Genomic DNA, 19,440 nt, shown 5'->3' with positions numbered 1-19,440 from the left:
ATTTTGACTTCTCATATCCTCTTCTATTTCATAAAAAAATTCTGACATGCAGACTGGAACATGCACTTTGAATACCAGCAGCAGACTTCCCTGGTGAGCAGTAGCTTTACTACAGTGATCTAATGAGGAACTAGAGTGCTAACATTAAGAATTTATGGCAAATGTTAGACACATCTGAATGCCTTCTTGATGGAACCAAAGTAAAAAACTGAAAGTATTTCCTACTGAGGAGACTGCAGTAAATGAGGACATTAGGAAATTTCATAACAAATAAATCTCCCAAGATGGCCACCAGAGACAAAAGAGCCCAAATGTAGCCCAGATATCACCCAGATGTAGCCCAAGTATAGCCCAATGACAGAATGTCCCAGAGTGTTCTTAATAACAACTAGAGCGCTTACTGTCTTACTTCTGAGAAAAGTAGGGCACACCTGAAGCCATCTTGATTGGAATAAATTGGTAACACTTAAAACATTTAATTTAAAAATGAACACAATGAGGGGGTTCATTTTGCCATAGAAATTATGATTAGTGCTGAAGAAAGAAAAATTAGGGCACATTTTGAGTGACTTCTCAAATTCTCCTCTATTTCATTAAAAAATTCTGATATGCAGACTGAAACATGCACTTTTAATACCAGCAGCAGACTTCCGTGGTGAGCAGGACTTTTACTACAGTGATCTAATGAGCAACTAGAGTGCTAACATTCAGAATTTATGGCAAATGTGTGACATATCTGAATACCTTCGTGATGGAATCAAAGTAAAAACCTGAAAGCATTTCCTTCTGAGGAGACTGCAGTAAATGAGGAAATTAGGAAACTTCATAACAAATAAATCTCCCAAGATGGCCACCAGAGACAAATGCAGCACAAATATCACCCAGATGTAGCCCACATGTAGCCCAATGACAGAAGTGTGCAAAACACTTATTTTTTGAGTATTTGCAGTTTTATGTAGTGCAGACTTGTCAGGTATTGGAGTGCTTTACATGAGCATTGGTTACATCACACAAGATAAAATTCATTTTGGTTGTAGACATGGGGACATTAAGTGATTTGACCAGAATCACAGAATGTTGAGCTGAAGCAGAAACTCCAACCTGGTTCCCCAGCTGCAAAGTCTGCAGCTCTGTAAGTAACACCACATGCTCTCCCTTAAGTGCAACATTTAATCAAGTGGTCAACTGGATAAAAAAACATAAAGATTACATATAATTTAAAAGTTCTTTGTCGCTATTTGAAAACTCAGAAAATATGTCCTCATTTTAGTTTTTTAGAGCACTAACCATAATTTTGATGCAAATAAGCCCCTCTCATATATGTAATTTCTAAAGGAAATGCTCTAGGTATTACAGTTTTGATTACATCAAGATGACGTCAGGCGTTTCACACTTTTGTAATAAATATAGAATGTTAGCAATCTAGTTGTTCATTGGGATACTGTTGAGAGGCAGAGGCCAGGGGCACGGACTCTGAAAATTGAAGGCAGGTAGGAGAGTGCAGAGGCAACAATTTGACCACACTGGGCAGGCAGGAAGGGCAGTGGCAGCACAACAGACTATGGAGGGCAGTGGAAAGGGGGGCAGGGGCAACAAACCAACAATACAGGACAGGGAAGAGAGGCTGTGGCAATATAATAGACCATTGTGGGCAGAAGGAAGAGGCAGTGGTAGTACAACCATACATGCCAACAGACCCGTTTCAGCCAGGAAACGACCAATGTTTTTAATCTAAAATGGGCTTTATTTGATCTGTCTCCTGTCTACAATCTCCTCTTTTTCAATGTAACTCAAAGAGGAAAATCAATACCCCAGTTTTTTTTCAAAATCTCCCTCTTACCAAGTTCAAAATGTTCACAAGTATGGTACATTGGATCACGGTAGGCAGGAGGAATTGGGGTGGGAACATGGACTCAGATAACAGAGGACAGGAGGGACATGGAGAAGTGCACCAAACTGACCCTACAGGGCAGGCATCAGGGTTTTCAGAAGCACAATACACCACACAGGGCATGCAGGACAGGAGTGCAGCACAACAATCCATAGAAAGCAATAGGGAGGAGACTGGACCATGCACATGGACAACAGAGAACAGAGGGGAAAGAGGCAATGGTAGCTAGCTGACCATAATGGACAGACGGGAGAGAAAGCTGCAGCATAACAGACCATAAAGGGCAGGAGGGACGGATCAGGGGCATTACAATGAAACAGACAAGCCAGGAGGGAGGGAATAGGGGTCTGCACATGGAAACAGAGGGATGTGGGCAAGGGGGCAGGGCAGGAGCAGCAAGATGACCATGGAGGTCAGGCAGGATGGGCACTAGAAACAAGGCACACCATGGAGAGCAACAGTGAGACTATGATGGCATACACACAGACCATGGAGGGAAGGTGGGAGGGTGTCAGGGGCAGCTAGCTGACCACACAGGGAAGGTGGGAGGGGCCATGGCAGCACAGAAGACCATGTATGGCAAGCGGGAGGGTTAGTGGCAGCACAATGGTTATGATGGGCAAGAAGGAGGGTGCAGGGGCATGCCCAAAGGACCATGGAGGATAGAAGGGAGGGTCAGGACCTGGGCACAGACAAGAGAGTTCAGGGGAAGGTTCCTCACAACAAACCGCGCGGGGCAGGTAGAAGGAGTAGTTGCAGCACAACAGACCAGGGAGGGCAGAAGGGTGCGGCAGTAAAATGGACCATGGAGGACAGGAGGAAGGGGATAGGGGCATGGCATGTGGACAGGCAGGGTGGAGGTGGCAGGGACAAGTTACAGTCATTTGACAATGCTAGGCAGGTGGGAGGGGAGTGGTAGCTCAACAGAACACTCAGAGTAGATAGGAGTGGCAGGTCCATGGAACATGGTGGGCAAAAAGGATGGAGCAGGGGCATGCACAAAGACATCGGAGAGCAGGGGGAAGGAGTATAAGGGCAGCAAGCTAAGCACAGAGCCTAAGCAGGAGCTCAATGATGGGCCATAGAATTGGGCAATGGAGGGCAGGAGGAGTGGACTGGTACATCATGCTAAATGGTGGGCAGTGGCAGCACATCAGACCATGCATGGCAGGAGGGAGGAGGCTAGTCCATGGATTCAGACAACAGAGGATAGGGAGGAGGTGGATGGGGCAGCAAGCTAACTGTTCAGAGAAGGTGGATATTAGGAACGTTATTGTTTTTAAAATGTGTGTCTGTGCGAACTACTTAAAATATGAACAAGTATGCAGCATAATCTCACTTTTATTAGGGAAGAAGAGGATGTTTGTAACTGTGACTCCGGGCTCACTTGGCAGAAAGACCCCCTGACCCTCCACCCCCATCGCAAAATGTAATGCCCGTGAAAAGGGTAGGTGGACGCAGTGTTATATAGAACATAGTCCTGAGAGCACGATTGAAAATGAAAACTAGATATAGTGTATGGTATAAACTATGCACCAAAAAGTGTGATATAAGATGAACTGGGGCGTGAAATATAATATGCAATTCATTGTGTGCAATGACAGATTCATTGGAGAGCGCAAGATAGCACAGGCACTAGCGCGTGCTATGCGATATGCGCCTTGGAGTGTAATATGCAGAGGGCAGTGTTGTGTAACCTAACTAGTCTCTAAAGTTGTAATATAAAATATGTGCTGGGGAGTGTAACGTTGCATATGCACTGTGACAAAGATATGGATCTCAGATTGTAATATGTATGGTATAGCGCTGTGCGTTATAACATAGGCATCAAGGAAGGCACGTTAGATGGGGCAATATAACCCGTGCGAAGGCAAGTGTGGCATGACATATTCACAGGGTTGTGTTACAGTGCACATGGGCTAGAGAGTGTCATAGCATACGCACTAGCTGGTGGAATACACTCGGCAGGCACTGGTGGGTATAACACAGCATCGGGCTCAGCCAGGAGCACGCTGTGACTCTCAAGTGAGGTTAATTTCCTTTCCAGAGAGTAAAATAAAAAGTATTACACATCTGGCGGTGGATGTGTGTTTTATTAACCGTGAGGGGGGTTTCTTGCATAGTTTGGTCAAATTTTTGTCAAATCCCCTTTGAATGGCTTGGTGTGCGTGTGTATTAAATGTGCCCATCAATAGCTACCCATGTTTGTATAGATAAACGACAAGGGTTTCTACTTGGAGAGTACCCACCGGCAGGGGCGCCGGGATTAGGCACGGTAGGACGTCAGACATGTCAGAGCTTCACTAGCAGTGTAAATACATTACACGTGGAGTCATTGTATGCATAGTCACCTTTTAATGAATATCACGCAAATCGTCATGTTGATAGGTACATACGGTTTGTCCAGCATGTCCTAGGTGTTTCTATAAATATATATTTTTTTTAAATAATAGAAAACAAAGGCCGGCCCCGGGGGATGGGGTCCCTGGGGCCATAAGTGGCCTGAAGAGGGGGCAAAGCAGCCCCCCTCCTAAAGAATTTTTAAAAAAAGGCCATGACCCGGCCCTTCTAAATTATTTTTTTTCAACAAAAAAAATTAGGTGCAGGCCCTGGGGGATGGGGTCCCCAGGGCCAATACATTAGAAAAAGAAAGGGGGCAACACAGCCCTCCTTCTTAAAAAAATAAAATAAATAAAAGACCGGCATCGCGTCGGAGGCCACGCCCCCTACTTGCAGCACTCTGAAAACGCGCCCCCTGGCCAGTTGTAAATTGGGGAATTAATTCCCCTTCAATACTGAGGGTCCCTGAGGGCCAACTAGCCCAACAGGTATCTCCAGTATGCGCCAGGGAGCTGCGTTGCAGACAGGTGTTCTGAGGCCACGCCCCTTTTTACACCTCATGTAACTCAGTTCTGTGGCGCTTACTGGAAGCACCTAGTGGTCTAGTTTGACCCTAGGGACCCTTAGGATTCAAGGGGATTTAATCTCTCAACCTAGAACGGCCACAGGGCGCGTTTTCACAGTGGTGAAGGGAAGGTACGGGGCCTGAGGTGACATGTGCAAACACGCCCTGTGGCGTGTTTTAAGTTGGGGAAATAATTCCCTTTCAATCCTGAGGGACCCTGGGGGCCAACTAGCCCACCAGGTGCTTCCAGTAAGTGCCACTGCTCTGCGTTGCATAGAGGTGGTGCAGGCCGTGCCCCTTTTTACACCTCTCTGCAATGGTGCTTACTGGACATACCTAGGGGGCTATTTTGCCCCTAGGGACCCTCAGGATTCAAGGGGACTTAATCTCCCAACTTAAAACGGCCACAGGGCGTGTTTACACAGTGGTGAAGGGAGGGGACGGGGCCTGAGTTAAACTCTTACCACCCCAGTTAGCCTTTTTGGCCCTGGTGATAACAGCCAGTTTGACATCACTAGAGCGAAGAGCTCTCCCCGGAAGATACCACTGGAAGCGATCTCTAAGGTCCTGAGGTCCGGCTCCGTGTAGAGATTTGTGAGCTATACAAAGGGCCTTAAAACGAACCCGAAGTTTCATGGGTAGCCAATGACGGACACACATTTGGGAGTATTTGTTAGCAGCCTAGCTGCCGCATTCTGTGCCATCTGGAGTCTGCTCAGATGTTTATTGTGAACCGTAAGGTAAAGGCTATTGCAGTAGTCCAGATGGGACTTCCAGGTGCTTCCAGTAAGTGCCACTGCTCTGCGTTGCAGAGAGGTGGTGCAGGCCGTGCCCCTTTTTACACCTCTCTGCAATGGTGCTTACTGGACACAACAGACCTGAAGCTATCAGTGGTTAAGTAAGGCTTTATTTTCCTAAGCGTCCTAATGGTTAAAAAGCAAGTGGATATCACTTTATTAACCTGATTCTCAAAGGAGAGCCTGTTGTCAACAATCACCCCCAAGTCTTTTACTTTCATAGCGGGGGGGGGGGAGCCCAATTCGCTAGGCCACCAGGCTGGTGACGAGAGGCAGGGATTATTCCCGAACAAGATAACCTCTGTTTTGCCAGTTCAAACAATTGGCAGCCATCCAGCTGGTGATGGCGGCCATACAGTCCTGGCAGGAAGAGGCTCTAGTTGCTTCAATCCCTTTGTTTAGGGAGATCACGATCTGGGTATCATCGGCATAAGAGGTTAACCTAAGGCCAAAAGATCGTATGAGAGGTGCAAGAGGTTTAACATAGACATTAAAAGCGTCGGGCTCAAAGAAGACCCCTGCGGAACTCCACAGGGAAGAACAAAAGACTTGGAAGAAAAAGTTCCCATGTCCACGTTTTGAGTTCTGTTGGTCAAGAAGGACTTCAGGAGGGCCAGGGCAGAGCCCTGTATCCCGGCCTTAGATAGTCGATCTGTTAAAACATCATGGTGTACCGTATCAAAGGCCGCCGACAGGTCCAGCAAAATCAAGATAGCTGAGCCTCCATGGTCGACGGCTTCCCTGATCTCTTCCGTGGCTTTCAACAGGGCCGATTCGGTGCTGTGCCCAGCCCGGAACCCGTATTGAGAATGGTCCAACAGAATGTTTGTGTCCAGAAAAAGGCTGAGTTGCGAATTCATCGCCTTCTTCAGGATTTTGGCCGGTAAGGGAAGACGGGAAATGGGCCTGTAGCTGTTAGGATCTTTTGGATCGAGATTGAGTTTTTTTAAGAGAGGTAAGATCGAAGCGGTTTTCCATGACATGGGGTAGTGCCCTGATACCATAATGTGATTGAGAAGTGGAGTAAGGGTACTAGTGATAATTTCAGGGGACAGTTTGATTATTGAGGCAGGACAGGGATCTTTCGGAGATCCAGATTTGCAGCCCAGCAAAAGATTGGCCACCACCGGAGTGGACAAAGGCGTGAAATTGTCAAAAGTAGGGAAAATGTTGGAGGGCATCGAGTCAGAGCTTGTATCAGAGGGCCTGAGGACTTATTAAAGGATGAAAAAATGGCATTTACTTTAGACAAGAAGAATTGTGCCAGAGTGTTGCAGAACTCAGAACTGCTGTGCGGGGTGGGTTTGGGGGGGTGAGAAGGGCAGTAACCGTTTTAAAAAGTTCTTTTGCGGAAGATTTAGCTTCAAAGATTTTTTTAGAAAAGTAGGCCTTTTTCTGGGTTAGTAGCAAGTTCTTGTAATCTAGGAGGCGGGATCTGTACCTATCTTTGTTGATAGAGTTATAACCGTTCCTCCATGACCGCTCTAGACGCTTACATTCTGACAGTCTGCAGTCTTACAGTCTGCGAGAACCAGGGGGCAGAGGGAGTTCTACGTTTGGGGAAGCACCATTTAACAGGGGCGAGAACACAATAGGCCGAATTAATCCAGTCATCATAGGCTGCAGCGGCTTCCTCTATGTTGGGAGGTAAATCAGGGACTGAGATAGTCAATGCTTTACTAAGGTTGAGTGAATTGATGTTTTTCCAAGGCCTGGTAGCTAACCCGTCCCTGTGATTTAAGTGGACTTGTGGAGAGGCTGAATGGGCAATCTCAAAGAGGATTGCAGAGTGGTCGGTCCAGGGTAAAGGCATATTGCCCACGATTGACAGGCCGGGAGAGTTAGTAAAAATCCAATCCAAGGTGTGGCCGGCCCTATGAGTAGGTCCAGATACCTGTTGCCGAAGGTCAACGGCACTCATAATGTCTACCAATAGAGCTGTTTCGGGGTCCGAGGGGTCATTTAAATGAAAGTTGAAATCGCCTAAGGCTGTGAAAGATTTAGCACAAAGACCATCTTCCAGCAATAGGCCAATTGAGTCGAGAAAGCCCCCTTTAGTGCCTGGGGGACAATAGATAAGCATCACCTTAAGTGTGTCATGAGGGCCGAACCGCACATTAATAGATAATGCTTCACATGAGCTGTTAGAAGCGTCCTCAAAAGTGGGGCTGAGGCTATTGTGATAAATCACTGCCAAGCCCCCACCTCTCCTTAGTGGGCGGTCCAGGCTATAACTAAGAAAGTCGGGAGGGGCGGCCTTCACCAAATCCGGTACAGACGCATTGTCTGTCCAAGATTCGGTAATAAAAGCCATCTTAACGTCCTGATCTTCAATCAGGAGGGAGCATTCTTGGCTGTGCTTCACTAACGACCGAGCATTCACCAAAAGGCATTTGAAAGGGGATGCCATCTTAGGTAACTCGGCTCTTGAGCAGCCAGGTGAAAGGGTTTTGATAGGAGTGGCCAGTATTATAGGAAGTGCGCCAGAGCAACCTCCGGGCAGAGTATTAGGTGGTATAGAGGGGGAGAATCTGGGGCAGGGTGGAAAGCCAGTAGCAGGATTGAGTAGCAGGAGAGTCTCCCTAGCGTAAGATCTGTGGTTTCCTAACGGAGAGGCAGGGTTCATCGCCCTGAGCCCGGCACGAGCGCGGACGGGCGCAGACGGGCTTGCCTTGGGCACACCGGTGGCGCGCCCGCTGCGCGCGTCCGCTGCGCGGTCGCGTTAGGGCGTGTTTAAGTACCATGCAGCGACTAGAGTGCTGACCCAGTAATGGCCGCCGCTCACCGGGTCCGTAAGCGTTGAAAACAGGCGAACCCGGTTTCTGCAGCAAGCTCAAGGGTAAGATCTTTAAAGTACAATTTTCAAATGAGGCTGATTAAAATAATTAAAATGAGGCAAAATAGCAATGTGCAAAATAGCAAGATAAAAGTTCTAACAGTATGAAATTACCGTGAACCTCACCACCAGCCACTCACACCACAGCGATCTGCTCACACACGCACCTGGAGGGTATTGAACACAACCCTCCAGGCAAACACTGCTGCGCGGTCGCGTCAGGGCGTGTTTAAGTACCATGCAGTGACTAGAGCGCTGACCCAGTAATGGCCGCCGCTCACCGGGTCCGTAAGTGTTGAAAACAGGCGAACCCGGTTTCTGCAGCAAGCTCAAGGGTAAGATCTTTAAAGTACAATTTTCAAATGAGGCTGATTAAAATAATTAAAATGAGGCAACATAGCAATGTGCAAAATAGCAAGATAAAAGTTCTAACAGTATGAAATTACCGTGAACCTCACCACCAGCCACTCACACCACAGCGATCTGCTCACACACGCACCTGGAGGGTATTGAACACAACCCTCCAGGCAAACACTGTGTAGGTGTTTTCACTGTATTCTGAGTGTCTTTTAACATAGCACTGGCTCTAGGACTGGTTAGTCAGACTCAGTTACCACCAGTATCCGTCTGAAAAAGTTGAGGGTACAGGATGATTTTGCAACAAGGCATCTTTCTGCTCTTCTGTTTGTTCTTTCTCCACGTTATCCTTCTTCCTGCACTTTTCTTCGTCTTTGAGGACTTCTGTTGCTTCTTTCTGCATTTCTTTTTTTTCTTAATTAGCATTTAAAAAACCTTTGAAATTCACTGAAAAATCCATAGGTTTCAGGCACGTTATAGTTAGAAATTAGCATTTAAAAAACCTTTGAAATTCACTGAAAAAAACGTAGGTTTCAGGGGTGTTATAGTTAGCTGGACTTTTCACTCGTACAAAACCATTGAAATTCCTCCGTTATAGTTAGTTCAGCTAACTATAACTCGCGCGCCCGCAATGCACTGCTGATGACGTCACATATTACATCACTCTTGACATGGTAAGTGACATCACTGATGAATTCACTGATGACATCCACTAATGTAGCCCTGTAAAACATGTCTCAGGCCTGCAACTGCAGTCTATACTGCTGTTTTTCTGACCTTGCAAAATAAACCTTTTTCCAGGCCTAAACCTTACTTTTTGATATTTATAAGTAATCCCTAAGTAAGGCTCTGGAGGCTCATAGGGCTTGGTGCATAGCATTTAAAAAGTGGGACGTGTGTACTTAAGTTTTACATGTCCTGACAGTGAACAACTCTAAACGTTGGTTTTCACTGTAGCAAGGCTATCTCTCTCATACACCAACATTGGTTTACCTTAGTACACTTAATAAGTGCTAACTTCAGTTTGATAACAGATAGAGAAATACTTCCCCCACTCATTTGAATTGTAATTTAAATTCCTCTTTAATGATAACGGCGTATTTAAAGTTGCTAAAATGCCACTTTTAGAAAGTTTTCATTTTTCTGTCTAAACTAAATGTGCTTTTTTTGGCAGTGTCCATTGTCATATAACTGTGAATATAGCAAAACCAAAGGAGATGCCCAGACGTGTGTCCCGTGTTCTCCATGCCCCTGGAATCAAGCTATCCTGGCTGAAGAGGGGTGAAACCCCGAAACCGGTCCTAGGATGCTTGTTTTCAGTCCAGGGAAGACCTGGCTTGGCAGTTCGGGCTGGACTGTTCCCATGAGGCACAGGGTCAAGACTGATTTGCATATGACTGGGTTCAAACTGGAATGGCATGGTGAGCAAAAAAACGATGAATTTACGCCCAGATCTCTGTACTGGGGTGAATGTATGACATTGTTCTGCATTCTGTCCATCAACTGTAGTTTTTACATTTGTCACCCTGAGTGGGACGGGTATGCCCAGACGTAGGTCCCGTGCTCTCCATGCCACTGGAATCAAGCTATCCTGGCTGAAAACGGGTGAAACCCCGGAACCGATCCTAGGATGCTTGTTTCCAGTCCAGGGAGGACCTGGCTTGGCAGTTCAGGCTGGACTGTTCACATGAGGCACAGGGCCTAGACTGATTTGCATATGGCTGGGTTCAAACTGGAACGGCATGGTGAGCAAAAAGAGATGGATTCAGGCCCACATCTCTGTACTGGGGTGAATGTATGACATTGTTCTGCATTCTGTCCATCAAATGTCATTTTTGCATTTGTCACCCTGAGTGGGACGGATATGCCCAGACCTGGGTTCCGTGCTCTCCATGCCACTGGAATCAAGCTATCCTGGCTGAAGAGGGGTGAAGCCCCGAAATTGGTCCTAGGATGCTTGTTTCCAGTCCAGGGAGGACCTAGCTTGGCAGTTCGGGCTGGACTGTTCCCATGAGGCACAGGGTCAAGACTGATTTGCATATGGCTGGGTTCAAACTGGAATGGATTTAGGCCCAGATCTCTGTACTGGGGTGAATGTATGACATTTTTCTGCATTCTGTCCATCAACTGTAGTTTTTGCATATAACTGTGAATGGCTCTCCTGTGTTGTATTTTGTATTCCTTCCTGACATGGGGACAAATCGGTATTGGGAGTGGTACATGTTGTTTGTCTCCTGAGCAGAGTGGCCAGTGGGGTTGTACTCAGCCCTAACCGAGCTTCAAAGGGTAGAAGAGAGCTGTGCCCACCCCTTCCTGACTTCCAATGCAGCATGCAGTGCCAATGTCAAGTTCAGCTCGTATCTAGGCCTACCTGCTTTCCCCCTACCCAGATTGGAGGTCAAAAAAGGGAGAAGGCTAGACATGGGTGCTGGCACTGAACATAAGAGTTTTACCCTCAAAACATTCCATAAGAACACTCCTGGACCTGTGGGAGATTCAGTAGAAGGACTGACCTGCTGTCCTTAAGGATCCCCAGAAGTGAATCCAAGGGTCAGTTGGCTGCCCTACTGTTTATGATACAGGGACACAACAATCTTCCAGAGCCTTCCCTGCAACTGCCCAGCTGACAGCACTAACAGCCTGAGCTCTGCTGCTGGCGTTGGAGTGACTACTGATTCCCAAGAGGTGGCCCCCAGGTCCTGGACCCTTGGTTGTCTGGCATCAACGTGTACTTCTCCTGCTTCAAGCCTAAGGTATAGGTAAAATCCAGAGGTTTGTGGCTCATCACAACCCCAAGCTGGCTCATGGCAACAAAGTTCTCCTTGGTGCCCCTGCCAACACAAAGCTCCAGCTGAGACTCCTGAAGTGGATTTTGTCTGTCAGAAAGTAAACTCTCCAAAGTGGTGAACAGGATCTCTGTATTCAACCCGTGCTCCATGGTGGTCGTACTCAAATTGTGATTTTGACTTGATCCCATGCAACCAGGTACTCATGAATGGATTGTTGTGCTTTTTTGAAAAAATGAAGAAGAGGAGGTAAGAGGGACTCATCCTTCAGTTAGTTGTATTAGGAAACACAACGAGTCACTCCATCCTTAAACATTTAATTGTATTCACCTTCAAAAGTTCTAGAAGGTAGAAAAAATTCTTGAAATACCCTCACCCACCAGTGTTACCCCTTGGTGGCATGCTTCATCATTGGGTTCTTCCCATCCCACTGTGGGACTGGGCGTGCTACGACCTACGGGGAAGTGGTAGCACTGAAATGAGAGAGATAGGAGTGAGGGGGGTTGTTAGAGATAAAAAATACCTGGCTAGTAGGAAAAAACACTCTTCATTTGGACCTCAATCAGGTATTGGTAAAAAATGGGGACATTGGAAACTCAAAAGGGATAATGTCCTTGAGTCTTACTGGTCGACATGTTTCTAGCCCTATCCCAAGGCTATTCTTCAGGACCAAGGAAGAGTATATATGCTCCCTGATACCACTCCTGTTAGTATGTAATTAAATACATGATCGTCTGAAAATAAATATTAAAAACCATTACATTCAGCACCTATTTGGTGTAGCTTTTCTAAAATCGGCAAGAATATGAAGGGGAAAATGTTTTTTTTAACTTGTTTTTATTGCATTTTTCAAAAAGTCATACAAGAGTTACATTGTACATGCAGTGTGGATCACATGAGCTGATCACTGATAAGTCGGAACAAAAAATAGCCACACCCATCAGCTTTAGTTACATGTCAACTAACAATAAAACAGCTATACAGGTTCTTGTAACAAAAAACTGTTTGATGATCCCGATTCACAGGACCGGTTGGCTAATCATAAAATTACATCACCATTCGATACATTATAGTCACCTAATCCGGGTGCAGCAGCAAATAGGATCGGAGGTACTGCAAAATTATTTTTGGGCGCGAGGAGAGCGGTAAGAGGGATGCATAAACATCGCTATTTGTGTCACAGTACATCATGTCCCCGAGCCAAGCCCCAACTATAGATGCCAAGGTCCCACCCCAGTTCAGAGAGACCTTCCTTTTAGCCAGCAGTAATACCATTGCAGTGAAATGTCGTATCCCCGGACTTAATGGGTGCACATATCCCAATAGCGCCAGCAAGGGTGTGTGCAGGAGCTTGACCTCCACCAAATTCTCAAGATGCCCAAACACCACCTCCCAATAGGCCAGTACAGCAGGGCAATCCCATGCTAAATGCATGAAGTCAGCCGGTGCCCTCCCACGTCTCTGACAGCAATCTGATTTCGTACTGTCCATCCTTGCGAGCAGCACAGGGATGACATAAATCCTATGTAGGTACTTGAAATGCAGGAGCTTATGCTTATAATTATTTGACACTAGTCGTGTCTGCTCGTAGCAGTAGGACCACATCTTTTCCGTCATGGGCTGCGTTATGTCTCTCTCCCAGGTTGCGCGGGCTCTACCGCCCATAATTGGTCTGAGTGCCTGCCGATATAACTTGGACACTAAGTGCACTCCATCTGGTGCGGAAATGACTGTGGTCAATGGGGGGAATTCTGCAGACTCCCCCGTCTCAGGGCACATTGCGGTGAGCAGTGCTTCTTGTGTTCTATGCAATAAAAAACGATCTAACATGTTTATATCTCGATCCCCCGTCAAATCAGCAACTGTACGTAATTGCCCATCCCTAAACATATCTCCTATGGGTTGTATTCAACAGTGGTTAAGCGCCCGCTGCATCACTGTTTCTGTCATGGGCACCCTCCAGGGGTTGACTAACAGGGGCAAGTGCAGATTATACAGGTGTTCAGACCCTAGATACCTACCCAGTCGCTCCCAGGCCCAGCCCATAGTTTGCATGGTATGAATCTCGGTCGGTGTTCTTCTAAGTTCACATGGGAGGATGGTCGAGAGGGGGTATGGACGGGCCTGCCTATGCTGAGGTTTAAGGAACTGCAGCCGTGCATCTGAATGGTACCAAAAGTATGTGTAGTGTGCCTGCGCCACTAGATAACACAAATAGAAGTCGGACACTCCAAACCCTACTCTTTCGAAGGGTTGAATGAGTATTTTCCAGCCCACAAGTGCCTGGCCACCTGCACAGATGAACTGTGTCAGTAGTCCCCTGAGTGTTTTGAAGAAGGACACTGTGAGTGGGATGGGAATGTTTAAAAATAAATATATAAACCTGGACAAAACGACCATCTTGATGATCGCAATTCGACCCGCTATAGATAGCGGCAATACAATCCAACGCTCTATCTGCCCGGAGAGCCGATCTATCGCTAGGCCATGGTTAAGCCTCACAACCTCAAAGGCCGTATGGTGAATCATTACACCGAGGTATCAGGGTGGGTCACCTCACCAATGCAGTGGGAACTCCAATGTAAAGGGAGTGGTCGCGTCCGTTAGCGGAAGTATTTTGGATTTTTTCCAGTTGATAACCAATCCGGAGAAGACTAAACCAGACCACCTCTCTCATGATAGGTGGAAGATTTAGGCCCGGTTCCCGAACGAACATCAGGATGTCGTCCGCATATAATGATGCAAGCAGGAGACCCTGGTGAAATCCTATTAACCATTGAAGGTGCCGCTCCTGAGGATACCGTACCAGCAGATCCAACACAATGATAAATAGCAGAGGTGAAAGGGGGCATTCCTGCTGAGTGCCCCCGGACAACGCACATTTTCTAGATAGTACACCATTTATGCGTAGTTGCGCGACCGGGTTGGCGTATAGTAGGAGGACCAGAGACAAGAAATTTTGAGGAAAACCGAGTTTGCCTAATGCTGCGTGTAGGAACTCCCACTCAAATGCTTTTTCCGCATCTAATAATATCACCGCAGCAGGAAATGTGGGGTCGATCTGATTAACGACTGAATACAGTGTGCCCAAATTCACCTAGGTCGACCGATTCGGCATGAATCCCGATTGGAGATGGGATATGACCTGCCCAATTATGAGCGAGATACGAGTGGCCAATACTTTCACCAGTATTTTATAATCCTGATTTAAAAGGGAAAGAGGCCTGTAAGACGTGCAATTGTCAGTCGGTTTCCCGGGCTTCAGAAGCCGGGTTACTATTGCCTCATGCATTGTGGGGGGCAGCTCACCAGATTCTTACGCTTCTGCATAAACTTCCAGCAGGTGCAGGACAAGTTGAGTCTTATATGCCTTATAAAATGTACCTGTGAGGCCACCTGTGGCAGGGACCCATAAACCATCTAACCCATCTATGGCCTTGGTTATCATTTCTGCGCTAATAGTCGAAGCGAGGAATTCCCGCTTCCCCATCCACCCATACCATCGCTATTTTGTTTAAATAGTTTGTCAATACTTCGCCCGTTGGTGGTGAGGAAGTTGTATAAAGGTTAGTGTAGTAGGACAGGAAGCTCGTTTGGATGGCAGCACCATCCGTGACATGAGTACCATCCTCAGCCCGAAGCTGCGTAATATAGGAAGCTTGACATCTGGGAGCAAGCAGCCATGCCAGAGTGCGTCCCAGTATCTCTCCTTCCCCATATATTAAAGCACGGGCGTACTTCCCCAGATACGCAGATTCCCGCTGTGCCTGCTCCTGGAAGTCTCCCAGCAATTTGGCACATCGATGCAATAGAGAGGGATCCGCACCCATCAGCATCTGGGCATCTAGATCACATCATTCCCGCTCAGCAGCATCAAGATCTTGGTGGATTGTACGGAGCACCCCGGCCTGCTTGGATATGCAAATACCCCTAATATAGACCTTAAAGGCCTCCCACAAGGTGGTGTAGTGTGATACAGAACCCATGTTAGTTTGAAAGTATTTTAAAATTGCATCTTGCAGCTCACTCTGGAAGACAGTGTTTAACAAAGCTTCGGTTGGAAAGCACCAGGACGCAGACGGGCATACAACTGTGGGCAGTATTAGTGTCAGCAGTGCTGGTGAGTGATTCGACAGGGTACCCGGCAGATGATCCACCTCTTTTATGTTGAGGAGTAAATCAGGAGTAACATACCATCGGTCCATGTGGGACCAGCTGCCGTGAGGCGTTGAGTAGAACGAATACCCTCGACCGGAGGGATGCTAGTGCTGCCAGGCAACTGCCAGCAGATACGAATGTAGCAAGGCCTGTAGTTCCCTTGTGGAGCAGGGTTTAATGTTCAGGCCCGTACCCGTAGTGTCTGCCTCAGGCTGCAGTGTGAGATTGTAGTCCCCCCAAAAATGATAGATGCCGGGGGCATGCCGACTATGTGAGTCGAGATAATGGCGAAAAAGACACGAGCATCCACATTAGGAGCATAGACATTTATAAACAGTAAGGGCAGTGTTCCTATGGATCCCGCCACCAGTAAGTATCGGCCCTCTGGGTCCCTAACTACGGTCTGTGTCGTGAATGGTATTGATTTACTAATCAAAATGCAGACTCCCCTGGAGTATGTGCTATATCCTGCAAAAAATCTATTACTTCCCCAGGTGGCTGCAAATCCATTATCTGCTTTCGAGGCATAGTGGGTCTCCTGCAGTAATGCCACTTGAATCTTGTGTCTGACTAAATAAGCTGTCCCTTATCCGGATTTGACAATCCCCTAACATTCCATGTTAAAAAGCGCAATTCATGTCGCCCTCCCACTTCTGCTACCATAGGCGCGATTCTACGCAATTGTTTATTATATGGTAGATAGGTTTGGTCAGCCAACCATTGTCATTTTTCAAGGCCTGTACATAAAAAAAACAGTTTTATCTGACATTCCCACCCCCCATCAACCCAACCTATATCTGGTGAATCCCAAAAGATTTCTAACATAGTAAAGAAGGAAAAGAGAAAGGGCGATCCCAAACCCAACTAAAGTGAGAGGAGATCTCCAAAGGGGGCAGCAATGCCCCGAGCATACCGCAATTATAGTAACAATATAACATCATTTGCATGCAGCTGTAATCATAAAAGACCAATGCTTTGAGCATGTCCCTGAATATAACCAAATGAAGAGAGAGGCAGTGCCTCAGTATCAACCCACGTGAATGCTCCTGTGTTCACATCAAGGTTAATGTTCTTCCAAGTGTGCAGCACATACCATGCCCCCAAAACAGTACTCTTTGCCCATATTAGTCCTACTCTCCAGAGGATGTTGCTCTTTCCGGTTTGTGGCGCTTCCAATAGTCCTGTGCCTTTGCGGGTGTATCAAAAATCATAGTTTTGCCGTTGAGTTGAACCTGGAGGCACGCCGGCTACAAAATGGCGTAGCGAATGTTCTCATTCCGCAGGATTTTTTTTTATGTCCTGGAACTTACGCCGGGCATCCTGCATCATCGGTGTAAAATCGGGCTATAGCTAGAGGGCCATTCCCTGACACTGCAGATTTTCAGCCTTTTGTAACGTGACATCACTGTCATGGTAGTTCAGCAATCTCGCAATAACAAGATGAGGAGGTGCACCAGGGGCAGATCTTGGGGCGAGCGGCTGGTGGACCCGCTCCACTGCAAATGTGGTAGAGAAGCAATTTCTCCCGAAAAGATCTGACAATAGCTGTTCTACATATGACTCCATGGGACCGGTGTTGGTGGTCTCGGCAATTCCTGCAATTCATAAGTTGTTATGGCGTGATCTTGCTTCAAGGCCATCTGCCTTCACAGCTGTCATCTTCAGTATACGCTCCAGGCGATCTAGGCGCTTAATCATAAAGGCCTGTAGGTCCTCGCTATCAGAGATGCGCTTCTCCGCAGTCTCTATGCGGACCTCATGTTGCTCCAGTCGATTATGCATGCCATCCATCTGCACTCCCAGTTCATCGAATCGGGCATCTATAGCCTTAAAACTGACTTGCTGTTCAGCCATGATGGCGGTGGCACCCTCCAACGTCGCTCCACCAGCTCCCGGAGGGTCAGTACTTTCGTGGGGTTCTCCACATGCCGCTTCTTCTCCACCCTCCTTTCTCGGGGTCTTGGAGGCCTCAAATGTGAGTTGACGCTGCTTAGGTTCACTCCGACCCATGTTGATTACTAAAGCACTAGCGTGACACAGTGTATCAAGCCAGATAGTAATATGTTATCAGATGCACCTGGGGGGCCACCTCAAACTCCACCGCCCCACCGATTAATACTCCGGGTATGGGCCGTTGCTGCTCTATATATGTATTTTGGTTTTGTGCCACATCAGCCTTAATGACTTGAAGAAGGGCCCCTCAATTAGCTCATTGAGCTGTCTCCCAGGGACTTCGCTTTATGTCCATGCGAGTGATAAGGGGGTCTGATCTCACCAGGGTACCCCTGCGACCTCTATCACCATATCAAGAGCACAAAGGCAGCCGATCGCGGCCGCATTACTAGGGCTGCACCACTCCAGCACTGAGCAGGTCCGTAATAAGAAAGGATAAGGGGGGGCACTGCATACACATGCCTCACTCACCGCCACCTCCCGATGCAGAGTCCAGGGAGTGTCATCACCTCGCGGCCACGATGTATTAGGCCGAAAATGCCCAGGCTCTGTTGTTGCCAGCAGCCACTCTCGACGACCGCGACCCCGCCCTCAGGCTTGCCTGCAATCCCTGACATTGCGGGGCCTCCAAAGACTGCGTCACACTGCTGATGCGAGGCAGTCGCTGGAGACGTTATGGGGAACTTTCAATGCTCCTGTTGCTTCCCACGCATGCCGCTTCGCCAACGCCACTCACAGGGACATGCTCATCGCACTGGTATGTCTCTGGGTGGCTTTGACGGTGCGGCGGCTCGCAAGCTTCCCAGTCAGGTGACCATCTTGGTTGCCGACTAGGCCACGTCCCCAAGGGGGTAGAAAGTTACTAGGACATGGAAGAATAGCAAAATTAAATATATTATGCCATATAATACTACACCTTTGTGGGTTGTGTGATTTATTTTTCTTGGGTACATGTTGTGAGCACCTCTAGTGATTTGTTAAAACCGTGCAATATAAAATTTACATACAATATAGAATACACACACTGCTTTTTATCAAGTGGCACCAAAACATACATGTTGATAGCCCTAATAAGGCATCATGAGTCCAAAAACTTGGGGAAGGGGTGCCTGTTGTCACATTCTAAGTAGAAATGGAAAGAGAAGTAACATGAGCACATCTGTTTTAAATGTCACTGACAATGTAAAATGAGGAGAAAGACAAGATCCACTCATTTTTTGTAAAATTTTCAAGGAGGAAGGGAAATGAGGAATAATGCTATTTTGTATTCTCTCCGTCAAGGCACTCCCTTACTGAGGGACTTGCACCTGCCAGTGGCTCCGTAGATGCTGGTGTGCGGTGCCGGTCCCGTATTAGTCTGCCAGAGTCAGTCTGACATTGGCATCCTCGTGTGCACAAGAGACTAGCACGCTGACCTCACCATAAAGCCACCTGGGAAGGAGCTACTTCCTGGACTTTGCCATATGTGTAACTCGGTTTGGAAGTTTACGGCAACTTGTGTCATGGATGTTGAGAGAAAGGTGAAAACAATAGAAAGATTATGATTATTTCGTCGGGATGATCCCGATGCTATTTACAAACTGGAGAAAAAGAATTGACAGAAACATGGCAAAAGGGTTAAGGAGACTCTTTACTTTGAGATAAGATTCTTACTTTTAAAGAAAACGTGTTGTTTTTTGTTTTTTCATATAGAGGGAGAGGGTTATTTATAGACGTCAAAAATGAGGTTAGGTTGTGTCCAGGATCATGGCTGATGT

This window comes from Triturus cristatus, chromosome 8, assembly GCF_964204655.1.
Source record: "Triturus cristatus chromosome 8, aTriCri1.1, whole genome shotgun sequence".
In the NCBI taxonomy this organism is placed as follows: Eukaryota; Metazoa; Chordata; class Amphibia; order Caudata; family Salamandridae; genus Triturus; species Triturus cristatus.
This window is presented reverse-complemented; position numbering follows the sequence as displayed.